Here is a 17,019-nt window from a genome sequence, read left to right as displayed (position 1 = left end):
ATGTAATTATAACTGACTCAGAGACCAGTTCATTGCCGTGGGTCACTTAAATCCTCGGGGGAAAAGTGGCTTTGACTTTGGACTGTGCGGCGTCAGTTGTTTATCAGGAAGATGCCTGAGTAACGTTTCACATGACTACTAACTGATTAGGCAAAACAAAACAAAATAGTCTGTTTAGGCCTACGGTATCCCGACCGACCCTATTTTTTCGCGCGACCCCAGACTTTTTTGTGGCATTTGGGGGAGAAAATAAATCTTTATTTTTTTGTAAAATAACTTAAAAAAAATATGGTGTTTTTTGGAGAAAAAAAAAATCCCGACCTACCGACCCTATTTTTTGGGGGCCTATGTTACCGTAAACAGACTATTTTGTTGTTGTTGCCTTCCTACCGTGCCCACTACGCCTTGTTTTTCCCCTCGATATCTTTGGTGAGGGTCGTGTTTACACGTGTTTGCGCTTGTTTTTCCACAATGCTTCCTGGTGGATGTTTCAACCTGAAATGAGGAAACTTCATGGAGATGTATAGGACTGTTTTGTGTCAGAACAAAATTAATGTGTCTTTTTTAAAAATTTATTTATTTTGCTTGTTAGTTAGTCAGCGCAATCGCAAATACGTACGCGCGCGCACGCACTCACGCACGCACGCACGCACGCACTCACTCACGCACGCACGTAAGCACGTAAGCACGCACGCACACACACACACACACACACACACATGCACACACACACACACACACACGCGCGCGCGCGCGTGCACGCTCACAGAGACACACACAAACACACAATTACATGCGCACGCGCTCACATAGACACCCACAAACACACAATTAAACGCGCACGCACTCACACACGCACAAACACTGACACAACAAGGAAAAACACACACACACACAATAGACAGCAGCAACAACAACATGAAACACCCCCCAAAAAAGAAAATAGTCAGAAGTGCATGAAGTGTTTCTTTTCCCATGACAAAATCAGATACGAAAGTCTAATAATAGGAGTATTCAAAAGACATATAAAAAGCTCCAGACAAATTGATAGCTATTAAATGATAATATCATACCCCTTTTGATACCAGTGACCTGTGACATCACGTGACTCACAGCGATAATGTTGCGTCTTATCATCACCCTTTTGTACATTTTTGTGAGAAAATAATTCGTACGTTCACGAGGCATTTGATATGGGTGTGACCACAAGCTCCTGTGGGTGTGACGCAGCCAAACAAAATCAAAACTTGACTGAATATAATAAGGAAAGGTTAACGCATGGATGGATGACATTTGAGGAAAGCAAACTGAGATGGGGAATGGGGTCGGGCAGTATGGGGGGGGGGGGGGGGGGGGTGTGTTGGTCCAGAATAGGCGGGGATATAGCTCAGTTGGTAGCGCGCTGGATTTGTATTCAATTTGTATGCTGTCAGCGTGAGTTCGATCCCAGGTTCGGCGGAAATTTATTTCACAGAGTCAACTTTGTGTGCAGACTCTCTTCGGTGTCCGAACCTCCCCCCGTGTACACTACATTGGGTGTGCACGTTAAAGATCCCACGATTGACAAAAGGGTCTTTCCTGGCAAAATTGCTTAGGCACAGTTAATAATTGTCTACCTATACCCGTGTGACTTGGAATAATAGGCCGTGAAAGGTAAATATGCGCCGAAATGGCTGCAATCTACTGGCCGTATAAAATTTCATCTCACACGGCATCACTGCAGAGCGCCTAGAACTGTACCCACGGAATATGCGCGATATAAGACTCATTGATTGATTGATTGATTGAATAGGGACACCTTCCGAGGCTGGCAGATTCAATGGGCGGTTCTGGTGAGGTTATGCCCCTTCTTTCTTTCGGCTGGTAACAGGCGGAACCTCGCGGCAAGATCACACGAGAAAGGATTAAAAAACGTGCATTGGTCCCAAATTGCAAGTCGCTGTGCATGTGGTAACAGTTTGTGTGTAAGTCGTGCATTTTATACGGTAAAAAGAAAATGGTAACAGGCGGAACCTTGCGGCAAGATCACAGGAGTTGTCTCGCGTTATCACATCTGATGGCTTTGCCGTGAGGGCGTAAAACCTAAATTTCTTCGGCCGTGAAAACAGATTTTCCAGGACACCAAGCCACCCCTACACTTGGAACATAAGAATAAGAATAAGAATACTTTATTATCTCATAGAGAAATTCAGGCGTGGTAACATGCCAACAATCAACAGCTTAACTGCTCCCTGTGCGAATTTTGAATCGAATTGATCTTTTAGTTATCAAACATTTTTTCTTACTCTGGCATAGCTGCAGTCATGTTTTTGGTCTGTGTCTTGTCCGATGTAAATGCCTGACCAGATTCTGTGATGGTGAGTCCAGTCTTTTGCATTGGAAGGACTGTCTCTTAAAAGGGATGGGTGAGAAGTAGGAGAGAGAGAGAGAGAGAGAGAGAGAGAGAGAGAGAGAGAGAGAGAGAGAGAGAGAGAGAGAGAGAGAGAGAGAGATGTGGCTTGACGGACATTAATACATACAGACAGACCGACGAACGGAGGGATGGACGGACAGACAGACGGACGAATGTAGAGAGGCGGACGGACGGACAGACAGACATGGAATGGAATGAATTGACGACGAAAAAGGCTAAACTAAAGTACTTTGTAACATGTTTACTGACCTCACCGATCTATACTTATACTTACAATACCCGGTGATGCGTTATAACGAAAAAGCTGGACGGATTTTTGTATTGCTTTCACGTAAAAGAAAAAGAAACGGGTTCGTACACCACCCCACCACCGTGGCCTTTACCCCTACCCCCCCTCCCCCAAGAAAAAGAAAGATAAAAAATCCTGACAAGAAAATCCCCGGGTGTTAGACAGGCATTACAGACATGTCAGTAACCATGCGGACGGCTGACACGCCACCTAGCATGCATTATGTCAAAAGGACCGGAAACACGGGCTGGGTCAGAGGACAATAGTGGGTGGGGTGGGTTAAGGGTGGGATTGCATGGGGTGGGAAAGGGTTTGTGCTGAGTTGACGGAGGGGGTAAGTGGCGTAACAGGCTACCCTTTTCTTTACTTCTTTAATCCCCCGTACTCCACTCCACCCCTTTTCCCATTTCTTGAATACCCCTTTCCCCATTTCTTGAATACCCGGTCCCCCTCGTCAATCTCTCTCTCCCTCCGCCCTCTACTTTGTGTCTGTAGAAAGGTGACAGTAACACGCCGAGCGTCACAATAGCGGGCCTATTTTAAGCACACGGTCACAGAGACTCGAGGCTGAATAATTGCGGAGTATTTAGGACACGGGGTTGAATGGGACACAGAGGACTAATTGTTTGTTGTTACCAGAGGTCTTTCAGTTGCACCGCCGGGTAGGATGTAAAGCAGAATTACAACTCCTGTACAGCAGGTTTACAGCAGGATTTCCACATGCTCGCTGCGTTCAAGAAAAGTAACGTAGTCCTGCGCAATTTCCGGCTATTTTTGGAGCGGGTGCCAAGCCGCGTGATAAACATTAAACAGAGGTCTTAAAACACCTACTCAAGGCCGCCGGACAGAGGGGTTGACAATGACTAAGACCAGTATGCAAGTTTGTTTGTTTGTTTGTTTGCTTAACGCCTAGCCGACCACGAAGGGCCATATCAGGGCGGTGCTGCTTTGACATAATTATAACGTGCGCCACACACAAGACAGAAGTCGCAGCACAGGCTTCATGTTTCACCCAGTCACATTATTCTGACACCGGACCAACCAGTCCTAGCACTAACCCCATAATGCCAGACGCCAGGCGGAGCAGCCACTAGATTGCCAATTTTAAAGTCTTAGGTATGACCCGGCCGGGGTTCGAACCCACGACCTCCCGATCACGGGGCGGACGCCTTACTACTAGGCCAACCGTGCCGGTCAGTATGCAAGTAGATAAGCAGGGTAAGATGGGAAGGTCGGTGTTATGGAACGAAGAGGGAGCATTAAATGTTTAGTACAAAATAATGATATTTCTTGTTGTGATGATAGCCAGACGCGAACTTGACATCAGCAGAACTGTGTTAGTGCTACGTACCCTACAGCGGCAATAAATAGCAATATTGGTAAAATAAACTTCCACACGCAACAATGATTGAAACTTAGCGTACAACTCAGGGCCTAACGGTTTTTCACGAGCACTGCGCTGGATCATGGACCATTGCTGTTTATAAATGTCAACCAATTGTCTGTCGTCCGAGTCCGGCTGTCTGTCTGTCTGTCTATCCACTGTTCTTAGCCTTTCTTGTTAATTAACATCATGTCTGCGTTGCTTTGAATAAGCTCACACATCGTGAATCTCGTGTTTGTTTTAGTTGTCGAGACATCAAACAACTGAAACCTAATTGTAGACATTGTTTATTTTTCGTTATCACAGACCTTTACTGTTTAGACGCAGTGCAGGTGACAAGTTGCTTCATCACACCGTCTATTGTTAACGGAAAAGTCCCGTGGCTCGCAATAAATCTATTATCTTGTCATTGTATTGACTTTCTCACCTCCGCACGCTTTCTTTGAAGCTGCTTGAGGCGTCTTTCGCAGTATTGATTAACACCTTCCTCTCTGTTGGTTAGGCATATGGCTTCTTTTCTTTCGTCGAACAGTGGTACCTTTCATCTGCGGGAATTAATGAACACAAACAGTTTATCTCAGTTGATATCAGAACCCACTCGAATAACCGATACCTCGTCAACTATAATCGATCTGGTATTAACTCCGTGTCCTAACTTGGTAAAAAGAGTTGGTGTTCTACCACCTGTATGCAGTGACCACTCGTGTCCTTTTGTATATTTGAATTATGACTTACCGTCGGGTGGTTCATTCAAACGAACACTATATAATTATTCCAAAATCGATGTTGACAAGTTGTTGCAAGATATGGAAAGTGTAGATTGGAATAATATAGTCGATTTAGAATCCATTGATGACGCCGCTGAAATGTTTTCCGATAAGTTAATGATGATAGCTAAAGAATGTATGCCTGTAAAGGTAGTGACAATGAACGGACACGATGCTGTATGGATCACCGAGGAAATCAAAAAGTTGATTAGGAAAAAGCAATATATTCACGCATTAGCCAAACGTCTGGATACTGTATGGTGCTGGTCTCTTTTCCGACGGTTGAGAAATAATTTGACTGATGTTATAAGAAAAAGGAAAGAAGAGCACATTAGGGAACTAGAAAATAGAATATTGTCACCTCATAATTTTGGCAATAAAGACTGGTGGAAGGTAGTCAACTCTTTTTTGAAAAAGAAAGGAATGAGTACAAATGAGATTCCGCCCATTGAAAGCAATGGAATTGTGTATTACTCTGCAGAGGACAAAGCCGAGGTTTTTAATGAAGCATTTCTACGACAGTCGCATATACAAGGTCATGATGATGACGTTCCACCAGTTGAAGAAGAGCCCATTTCCATTAGTCCTCTCGTGATAACTACCGAAATGGTGTACGCTGTTCTAAACAACCTCGATGTTAGGAAAGCAGTAGGTCCTGATTTGGTTCACAATAAACTTCTTAAACTTGCTGCTTGTATTATTTCAAATCCGCTTGCAACCCTTTTCCAGAGATCGTTGGCTGAGGGAAAGTTTCCGAAAATTTGGAAAGTAGCTCATGTGAATCCCATTTATAAGAAAGGTGAAAAAGAACACTGCAGTAACTATCGTCCGATTTCATTACTCAGTTGCATTGGAAAAGTATTGGAAAAATGTGTTCAAGCCCATGTTTTTCGATATCTCACAGAGAATGATTTATTAACGGTTTCTCAGTCAGGGTTTATTCCTGGTGATTCAACTAGTTTCCAGTTGTTGAGTATGTATGACGATTTTTGTCAATCCTTAGATAAGCAGTTGACGACTCAGGCTGTTTTCTGTGATATATCAAAAGCCTTCGACAGAGTGTGGCACAAGGGTTTGTTGCATAAATTATATGCTATAGGCATAAGAGGTGTTTTATTAAAATGGTTTGAAGATTATTTGACAGGCAGGTTACAAGCCGTTGTTATCCAAGGCAGGAAATCGACATACGGACGTGTTTGTTCAGGTGTTCCCCAAGGTTCTGTTCTGGGGCCCTTGTTGTTCCTTGTGTACATTAACGATATTGTCATTGATATCGAATCTGTCATTAAACTTTTTGCTGATGATACCAGTTTGTATTTATCTCTAAATGATGCAAACACGCGGACACAGATCTTAAATGCAGACTTAGCCAAAATTGCACACTGGGCGGAAAAATGGAAAGTTAATTTCAATAATTTAAAAACAGATTTGATGACCTTTTCTGGAAATAGAATGCCTGAAACCCTTCCTCTTGTATTTGATGGAACAATTCTGAGAGAAAACCACGTTCACAAACATCTTGGTGTACTGATTCAGAGCGACTGCAAATGGGAATCACATGTTCAGTCAATTATATCTAAAGTACGTGTTCTTCTCTCACGTTTTCGGTCCTATAAGTATCGCCTTAGCCGAAAGGCACTTGAACTTATGTATAAATCTTTTATTATTCCCCATTTTGATTTTTCTGACGTCATTTGGGATAACTGTTCTGACAGATTAGCTACTTTATTAGAAAACTTGCATCTTGATGCCATAAGAACCATTATAGGTGCAGTTCGTGGCACGAGTCACCAAAAATTGTACGATGAATCAGGATTTACAACACTGAAGGAGAGGCGAAAAAGACACAAATTGATTTTGTATTTCAAATTAGTTAATGCACGCGTGCCACCATACTTACTAGAACGTCTGCCTCCTCTCGTTGCTTCTGTGAACCCTTACCATAGACGAAGACCACTTGACAGACAGACTCCCCTCTCTCGAACCGAATTGTATAAAAAGTCATTTTTTCTGTCTTCGACTTCCCTGTGGAATGAGCTTCCAGATACTGTAAAACAACTTGATTCTATTGGGTTATTTAAAAAACGTATTAGTTCTGATGATTCTGTTGTTCCCTCGTATAGATACACATCTGATCGAAAATCAGAAATTATCCATTGCAGACTGAGATTGAGGATCAGCAATCTAAATAGTGATCTTTTTGACAGACATTTAATTCCCGACCCGTCATGCACTTGTGGTTATCGTGTTGAAAATGCGGAGCACTATATTTTTCATTGCCCCTTATCTCTTCAAATACGTGAAGTCACCTTGTCAACACTGCCCAACTATGATTTGCTAACCGCTGATGATTTTCTGTATGGCAATAGAGACAAGTCAGACAGCGAAAATGCATTGATATTTGACCAGTTATTCAGGTTTATCTTATTAAGCAAACGTTTTGAATAATGAATGCATTTATCTCATCCATGTTCGAAACGACCATGTGCAGTACTGTTTATATTTCCTTGTTCTGGTAGTATTCTATTTTCAACCATGTGGAAGTCATTGTATGCGTGTGTGTGCGAGTGAGTGTGCGAGCGCGTGTGAGTACTGTTGTTAGTTTAGCATTGGGTTTTTTTTTCGTTTGTTTTTTTCCTTTTATTGTTACATGTTTGTCTACCATAATTTACCATTATTATTTTGACATTATTTCAAATTTGCTATATTAAAATCGTCCGCCAAATTTCATTTGCTTTTAAGAGTACGCTTATAAGCCTAGCTTGTTGTGCTCCATGTTCCTTATTTCATGTATGCGGTAATAGTACCAATGGAATTTATTGAATAAACTTGTTTAAACCAGTGGTACCTGGAATTTATCTAAATTTGTCAGTAGTGGCGTACTCACGGGGATATGGCTCTGTCGGTTGCAGCGCTGGCTTTGACTACAACTTGTCACTATCGGCGTGGGTTCGAATTCGAAGTTCGGCGAGGGATTTACTTCTCATTACAAAAATGAAGCAAGGGACTGCAGGTGAGAGAAATAGAACAAGATAACAATCAAAATGTACTCACGAGAAAACAGCAACAAGTATATACAAACACATGGCAGCCGCTAGCTGAGAAAGTTCCAAGAACAACGGATGTGAAATGTTACACTAATGCAAACTGAGAGTGTCTGGAAAAAAAGCAAAAACCAGAAACCGCGACAACAACAACAACACCTTGTGTTTTTATTTCGACAAGGTCTTTTCTGGGATGTCACGACATAGAAAAACAGGACAAATCATCGTGGCTACACTTGAAAACAAGCTTCTGGATTCCGGATCCGGCAGCTAACAATACTACACACTACTGACAAATACGCCCCCAGCGCTATAAATCCCTCGCCGACTTACGCATCCCGGTGTGTGGACTCATTGTCATAATTATTCACTCTACTCAAGTAGGGGTCACTCCTTCCCCTTTGAAGTGGGTTCGGCTTTGACCCTCGAGGAGGTGAGGCCGTCAGGTCACGACTGACTGCTGATGCGCGGCCATAGGTATAAAGTATATGGGAGGCGGGTTGCGTCACAAGTACTGCTGTGAGGGCTTTAGAGTATGAAAAGGGAGTTGCGTCACAAGAACTGCCGTGAGGGCTTTTGACACTTTTGACAAGAAGTGTCCAGGCGTAAAGTTGTTTCGATTATGTGTTAAGTACTGTAGTTACCGTGCGGTGAGACTATTTGTTGCGTCAAGTTAGTTATTGACCCCCCCAGCGAAAGTCTAAGGACTCCTCCGGCCCTTCACAGTCGATGTCATCGTTTATCTATAGTTGTGAGTCGGTCTGCATATTATCTCTACCCGTCCCAAGATAGACCAACTTTATGAGGACAGGGCGGTGATGTAGCTCAGTCGGTAGCGCGCTGGATTTGTATCCAGTTGGCCGCTGTCAGCGTGAGTTCGTCCCCACGTTCGGCGAGAGATTTATTTCTCAGAGTCAACTTGGTGTGCAGACTCTCCTCGGTGTCCGAACACCCCCGTGTGTACACGCAAGTACAAGACCAAGTGCGCACGAAACAGATCCTGTAATCCATGTCAGAGTTCGGTGGGTTATAGAAACACGAAAATACCCTCCGAAAACGGCGTATGGCTGCCTAAATGGCGGGGTAAAAAACGGTCATACACGTAAAATTCCACTCATGCAAAAAAAACCCACACGAGTGTACGTGGGAGTTTCAGCCCACGAACGCAGAAGAAGAAGAAGAAGAAGTCTTAAGAGGACGTTAACATCAGTCTTGTAAGTCTGTCGGTCTGTATTCTAAGCCGTTATTTGTCTAAGTGTCAGTCTGTCTGCTTACCTTCGTGTGTGTCGGTCTGTCCAAGCAGACTAACTATTTTAAACAAGAACGGGAAAAAATGCACACAAATACTCACCTACTCATTGGTTCACTCCCCTCCCCCCCCCCCCCCCACGAACACACAAGGAACAGTTTACACAGTACCGTCAAATTTAAATAGGTTTCATGCGATTAAAAGACTTGATGAGCTAAAATACGAGAGAAAAAAACAACCATAACCTTTTATTTGATAACATTATAACATTAACGTTACAAAAGGAACGAGATAGAGAGAGAGAGAGAGAGAGAGAGAGAGAGAGAGAGAGAGAGAGAGAGAGAGAGAGAGAGAGAGAGAGAGCGATAGAGAGAGAGAAAGAGAGAGAGAGAGATATAGAGAGCGAGAGAGAGAAAGAGAGAAAGAGAGAGAGAGAGAGAGAGAGAGAGAGAGAGAGAGAGAGAGAGAGAGAGAGAGAGAGAGAGAGAGAGAGTTTTTCTTCTTTTCTTCTTCTTTCATTTTATCTTTTTTTTCTGCCAATCGTAAAGGTGGCTAGGGTTGGCCATCGTCAGTTTTATCTACAAATGGCTGAAGGCGGAAAAGCACGGAGCTTGTCAAACCCGTGAAATCATCAATTTGAAATAGATCCTTTTGAGTCATTTGCTTAAGGCTGTTGACAACTCAGATGATAACAAAATACACGTGATAGCTTCAGGTGTTAGCCGACCTTTTAGCTATACATTTTCTTACTTCATTTGTGTTCATCTACTGCGAAGTTTCATTCTCTTACTTGTGTGATTTTGAAACAGACTATAACGAATTCAAATTCAGTTATGCGAAACCAGAAATGCAAATCACTCTCTCGAGATGGAGTCTTACTTGTCACCTGTCAAAATTTGACGAGACAACGAAATCTCAACATCTTGCTTCAATTTATTTTAATTGCACAATGCTCGAGAGTTTCTGCATTACGAAAACAAATCTTGTCGCATTCCGCCCCCGCTGCGATTTATACAAAAATAAAATAAACCAAAAAACGTTATGAATAATTTGCATAAAATTGATGCAATGTTGTAAACATGTGTTTTAAGATTTATTTTGTAATGGAGGATGACATCTGAAGGTAGGGAGGTTATGAGAGAAAGAGAGAAAGAGAGAGAGAGAGAGAGAGAGAGAGAGAGAGAAAGAGAGAGAGAGAGAAAGAGAGAGAGAGAGAGACAGACAGACAGACAGACAGACAGACAGACAGAGACAGCGACAGAGAGAAAATACCCCTCACACACACACACACACACACACACACACACACACGCATACTCGAACACACACACACACACACACACACACACAAACACACACACACACACACACACACACACAAATATACACACTAAGCAGTGTAGAGGTACTGTACCTTAAACGTTATTTTTGTGTTCAAGCATATTGCAAAATGTGCCGAAATCTTATATAAATACTTTCTGCGTCATTTCAATTTCTAACATATATGTTGAAATGTATTCTTGTTTTAGGGCTTTGGTGTAAAGCAACAAACGGGTAAATGATTTTGCCTTGACCCTCCACCACGGAATGAGTCGCATGTCACCTTTGAATTATGTTATACTTTTACATTTTCTTGGAGAGTTTTTTTAAGCTCTGTCCAGTGGTGAATAGGCTACCGTTTCAGAAAAAAGCGAAAACTTTCCGAGATATAAGTCTGTGACTGAGGTGACCCTCACACTGATACCTCACATCCCCCGGACGTATAATTATTAGGCCTAGCACAGAACCGCCCGAGGTGACATCCGACTCATTCCGTGGTGGAGGGTCACTGGAGGCAGGGGAAACTATTCTCAAGCATAGCTACAGATAAACTCTACTTTTTGGCCATCCAACCAATGTGTAGTGAAACAAAGGCATAAACGCTGAACCCCGAGAAAACGACAGCACCTTAAATTTATGTTATGGTGTAAATCTATCATACAATCATCTGTGCTGTGCCCTACAGATATTTGATAAAATGAAGACTTGACTGGAAAATAAAATGCTGCAATGGAAGGACAGGAGTACTGAGATGATTATTCATGTACAATTAAGGAGGGTTGGAAAGGTCGAAAAATGTAACACGTTTTTAGACACCTTGACAGATTCTTGGGCATATATCTTGTTCTTCTTCTTTTTTTTATATTTTTTATATCAAGTCTTATATCGCGCGCGTATCTCCAGACTCGGACTCAAGGCGCAGGGATCTATTTATGCCGTGTGAGATGGAATTTTTTACACAATACATCACGCATTCACATCGACCAGCAGATCGCAGCCATTTCGGCGCATATCCTACTTTTCACGGCCTATTATTCCAAGTCACACGGGTATTTTGGTGGACATTTTTTTTTTATCTACGCCTATACAATTTTGCCAGGAAAGACCCTTTTGTCAATCGTGGGATCTTTAACGTGCACACCCCAATGTAGTGTACACGAAGGGACCTCGGTTTTTCGTCTCATCCGAAAGACTAGCACTTGAACCCACCACCTAGGGTAGGAAAGGGGGGAGAAAATTGCTAACGCCCTAACCCAGGGTCGAACTCGCAACCTCTCGCTTCCGAGCGCAAGTGCGTTACCACTCGGCCACCCAGTTGATTACACTTCTATTGTCAGGCCGGACAGCGAGACGAATTTGGCCATATATGAATATAGTATGCACAATCCAGGCGAGCTGCCAACAGCTAACAACAAGTCAATAAGAAGCACCTTTTTTCTTATGGTGAAGTGAATGCCAGCATGCATTGTATTGAAGTTCATCAAATAAAGATATGAATGACACGCGTTCCTTTCACCTGTTGACTACGCCCTACATTTTCTTCGTGGTTATACGCACGAGGTGTGATATATTATGTACATTACTGTCCCGGGTGAGTATATGGGTTGGGTCGTTGACTGCACAGCTTTGAATACTGTACTCTGTATTTAATTTTATTGTAATAAAGACACTTTTCTTTCCACATTGCTTCTAGCTTCCAAGACAAGTTCCGTGTATGTTCTGACGAGAGAGACGTAAGCATAACATCAAGATAAAAAAAACAACAAGAAAGGTGTGTTATTAGAACGTTTAATTGTGACAAAACAAAACGTTTCGGACGCTCATCTTCGACCATTCGGTCTTTTAAGTGGACAGACAGACGAACGCTTATAATACCGAAAAAAACCCGTATCTGACAAATAAATTGTCCGGAAGCTTGCTCGGAAGACACAAGCGAGACAATTGTAACATCGTGTAACATCGTGTAACATCGTGTAACATCGTGTAACATCGTTTAACATCGTTTTATCAGAGCAAGGTCATATTATAGCCTTTTTTCAAAAGATTAACCGTCCCCCCCCCACCCACACATCCATAATTATCACCACCACCAGAAACACCGCCAAAGGTTTGTCTCTAGTGTTGTGACTACCCTGGCAGACACAAACGGATTGTCTTCCCACGGAGTTTGTCTCACTTTATTAATGACCACTATCAAAGCCTGAGAGATAAAAGACAGATGGTGAGATGGACTTCACACACAGAGGGGTCTGTTCAATTTCTGTGGCTCTCCGTTAGCCCTCCAGCTGTTGAGCGGTTTGTCAGTCCAGAAGATGAAACGGGGTTACGGAATGCCTGTTGCTTGCAGCAGTGCTGTAGAGTCCCCGAGGGGCTTTGCAGGCCTGAGCAATGTGATGCTGATGATGATGATGATGATGACTGTGCCTCTAAAGGAAACCATTGTCCTTGACGAGTTGATGGATAGCGATTGTTGCTTCACGCATTCATTGAAGGTCAATTATTTCTTGGTGATAGGGGATGGGGGATGGGACGGGGAAGGGGGGGGGGGGGGGGAGGTTGGGAGGAGGCTGGTGTCTGTCGAGGGCCTTGATGGTGGTGGTGGAAACCATTGTCTTTGAAGAGGATAGAAGATGCAGGACGATTTTTATTCACACAGTCATTTAACGTCAAATATTGCTTGGGGTTGGTCGGAATGGGGGGGGGGGGGGGGGGAGTCTTTTGGCTAGTGCTTTGTGAGGTTGATTCTGTAGAAGGACACCATTGTCCTAGAAGAGGATAGTTGATGCAAGACGATTGTTGCTTCACGCAGTAATTGATGGTCCCTCTCTGGGGGGTGTGGATGGAAGTGGAGAAGGGGGAAGGGGGTTGTCAGCTGGGTTTCCGGGTGGTGGTGGTGTTGTCACTAATTTCTGAGTGCACGATGTACAATCTAAATTGATGCGATGAAACACTATTTAGTGCTTACCAGAATCAGAATCAGAATCAGAATCAGAATCAGAATCAGAATTTATTGTCATTAAAGCACATAGCCTATTGACACATTCAAGATACATAAGTACAGGAAAAAATAGCAATATAAACATAACATACATGTAATACAAAACCAAGTGGAACAGGGTGAACAAAGAGGACCTGAAGATGAGCATAGGTTATTGAGGACAGTCGGAAGACGCATTGCATCTGCGTAGTTGAAAACAATCGTACACATATTTTGCCAATTGCCTTTGGATGTCGCTGTCAGTAAACAGAGAACTGACTCTTATTTCATCACTGCCGGTGGAAGTATTCGGTAATAGCTGTTGCCTGAGATGAGCATACATGTGTGCTACTTTCGCTAATAGAACTATACTATTATAGTACTTCACGCAGTGTTCAAAACTGGTAACAGAAAGTGTGTTCAAAAGAGAAACACTGTAGTCTAGAGCGTACTCGTGTCGATAATAAATGGCCAGTGCATCGTGAGGTGAACAACGAAGAAGGAAACCATTGTTCTTGAAGAGGATAATTGATGATGAAGGATTAATTGTTCCTTCACTCAGCCATGGAGGTCTCATTCTTGGGATTTGAGGGTGGGGAGTGGGGCTTGGGGGAGGGGTGGGGATGCATTGTTGTGGGGGTGGGGAGTGGGGCTTGGGGGAGGGGTGGGGATGCATTGTTGTGGAGGTGGGGAGGCCAGGATGGTGGTGGTGGTGGTGGTGTTACTGGTTGCCGAGTGGACGACATGCTAGTGTAGATAATAAATGGCCAGCGCCTTGTGAGAGAGATGATAGAGAAGAAAAACATTGTTCTGGACGACAAGAGGCAATTCGGCGGCTCAGCGAGGAAAGCCCAGAGACATGTCGATAACTTGACACCACGCAGTCGTCTTCTTTTTTAGTAGATTTGCGAGAACTTGTCTCAAAAACATCTCGATAACACCACGCAGTTTTCTTCAATTTTAGTAGATTTGCGAGGAGAACTTGTGTCAGAAACAGTCATCTCGATAACACCACGCAGTTGTCTTCCTTTTTATATTTAGTCAAGTTTTGACTAAATATTTTAACATCGAGGGGGAATCGAAACGAGGGTCGTGGTGTATGTGCGTGTGTGTGTGCGTGTGTGTGTGTGTCTGTGTGTGTGTGTGTGTGTGTGTAGAGCGATTCAGACTAAACTACTGGACCGATCTTTATGAAATTTGACATGAGAGTTCCTGGGTATGAAATCCCCGAACGTTTTTTTCATTTTTTTGATAAATGTCTTTGATGACGTCATATCCGGCTTTTCGTGAAAGTTGAGGCGGCACTGTCACGCCCTCATTTTTCAACCAAATTGGTTGAAATTTTGGTCAAGTACTCTTCGACGAAGCCCGGGGTTCGGTATTGCATTTCAGCTTGGTGGCTTAAAAATTAATTAATGACTTTGGTCATTAAAAATCTGAAAATTGTAAAAAAAAATAAAAATTTATAAAACGATCCAAATTTACGTTTATCTTATTCTCCATCATTTGCTGATTCCAAAAACATATAAATATGTTATATTCGGATTAAAAACAAGCTCTGAAAATTAAATATATAAAAATTATTATCAAAATATTTTTTTCGAAATCAATTTAAAAACACTTTCATCTTATTCCTTGTCGGTTCCTGATTCCAAAAATATATAGATATGATATGTTTGGATTAAAAACACGCTCAGAAAGTTAAAACGAAGAGAGGTACAGAAAAGCGTGCTATCCTTCTCAGCGCAACGAATACCCCGCTCTTCTTGTCAATTCCACGTGCACTGCCTTTGCCACGGGCGGTGGAGTGACGATGCTACGAGTATACGGTCTTGCTGCGTTGCGTTGCGTTCAGTTTCATTCTGTGAGTTCCACAGCAACTTGACTAAATATTGTATTTTCGCCTTACGCGACTTGTTAGTAGATTTGCGAGGAGAACTTGTCTCAGAAACATCTGGATAACACCACGCAGTTGTCTTCAATTTTAGTAGATTTGCGAGAAGAACTTGTCTCAGGGGGGAGCGGGTGGTGGACCACCTTTTCCGAGCGCACAACAGACAAAATAAAACCAGCAATAAAAGTCAATGGCCCCTTTAAGTCATTTCGCTCTGTACATAATTATAGTGGAGAGTATTGTTGCTCATTGCTGAGTGCACGTTATATACCGTTGCGGGCAATAACCGTAAAAGTGAATGACTCAATGGTCATTCTACATGTATGCAGAGGGGGAGGGGAAGGGGGATGTATGGAGGATAACGGGGGGTGTGTCCATTGCTGAGCGCACCATTTACTAGCGCTGGCAATAACAGGTAATTGCTTCTTCTTCTACTACTTCGTTCGTGGGCTGAAACTCACACGTTCACTCATGTTTTTGCACGAGTGGGTTTTTATGTGTATGGCCGTTTTTACCTCGCTATTCAAGCAGCCATTCGCCGCTTTTGGGGGAGGCACGCTGGGAATTTTCGTGTTTCTATATTTCACCGAACTCTGACATGGATTGCAGGATCTTTTCCGTGCGCACTTGGTCTTGTGCTTGCATGTACACACGAAGGGGGATAAGGCACTAGCAGGTCTGTACATAAGTTGACCTGGGAGATCGGAAAAATCTCCACCCTTAACTCACCAGGCGCGGCCGGGATTCGAACCCGCGACGTTCCGAATAGGAGGCCGATGTCTTATCCACTTGGTTACTGCGCCCGTCGTAATTGCTCCAAAGCAGTAGTCAGCGCGTTTTTGACTACATTTCGCAATTGCTGCATCCTTCACCCGCAGCTGTTTCTCTCAGACGATGTTCGGAAATAACTCTGTCGGGTTTGTAGTACATGTAGTTGCTGCGGAAGAGTGAATACTCTTGCTTTCAGTGAGTCAAACTTTCGCACGTGACATTATAGGCGAGTCACTAGTGAGGGATGTGTCTGAAACACGTGACATTATAGGCGAGTCACTATTGAGGGATGTGTCTGAAACACGTGACATTATAGGCGAGTCACTAGTGAGGGATGTGTCTGAAACACGTGACATTATAGGCGAGTCACTAGTGAGGGATGTGTCTGAAACACGTGACATTATAGGCGAGTCACTAGTGAGGGATGTGTCTGAAACACGTGACATTATAGGCGAGTCACTAGTGAGGGATGTGTCTGAAACACGTGACATTATAGGCCAGTCACTAGTGAGGGATGTGTCTGAAACACGTGACATTATAGGCCAGTCACTAGAGAGGAATGTGTCTGAAACACGTGACATTATAGGCGAGTCACTAATGAGGGATGTGTCTGAAACACGTGGACCAGAAGCACGTGTAGAAAGCTTGCCTCACTAAAAACAAGAGTATTCACTCTTTCACAGCCCATGCAAACCCGACAGAGTTATTTCCCGAATTCGTCCATTAGCTGATGCAAGCTCAATTACTGTTTATAACTATTCGCTACGATCTCTCTATTGACCATGCTGATGACAATATTGATATTAGAAATTGGTTACTGTTTATAGCCAACCGTCCTGAGCTGAAACCGCTCTGGTGGACTACATGGTTATTTCTATTTAAAGACCGAATCAATTCTGAGAAAGTGAGGT

The sequence above is a fragment of the Littorina saxatilis genome, linkage group LG3 (assembly GCF_037325665.1).
Source record: "Littorina saxatilis isolate snail1 linkage group LG3, US_GU_Lsax_2.0, whole genome shotgun sequence".
NCBI classification, from domain to species: domain Eukaryota; kingdom Metazoa; phylum Mollusca; class Gastropoda; order Littorinimorpha; family Littorinidae; genus Littorina; species Littorina saxatilis.
This window is presented reverse-complemented; position numbering follows the sequence as displayed.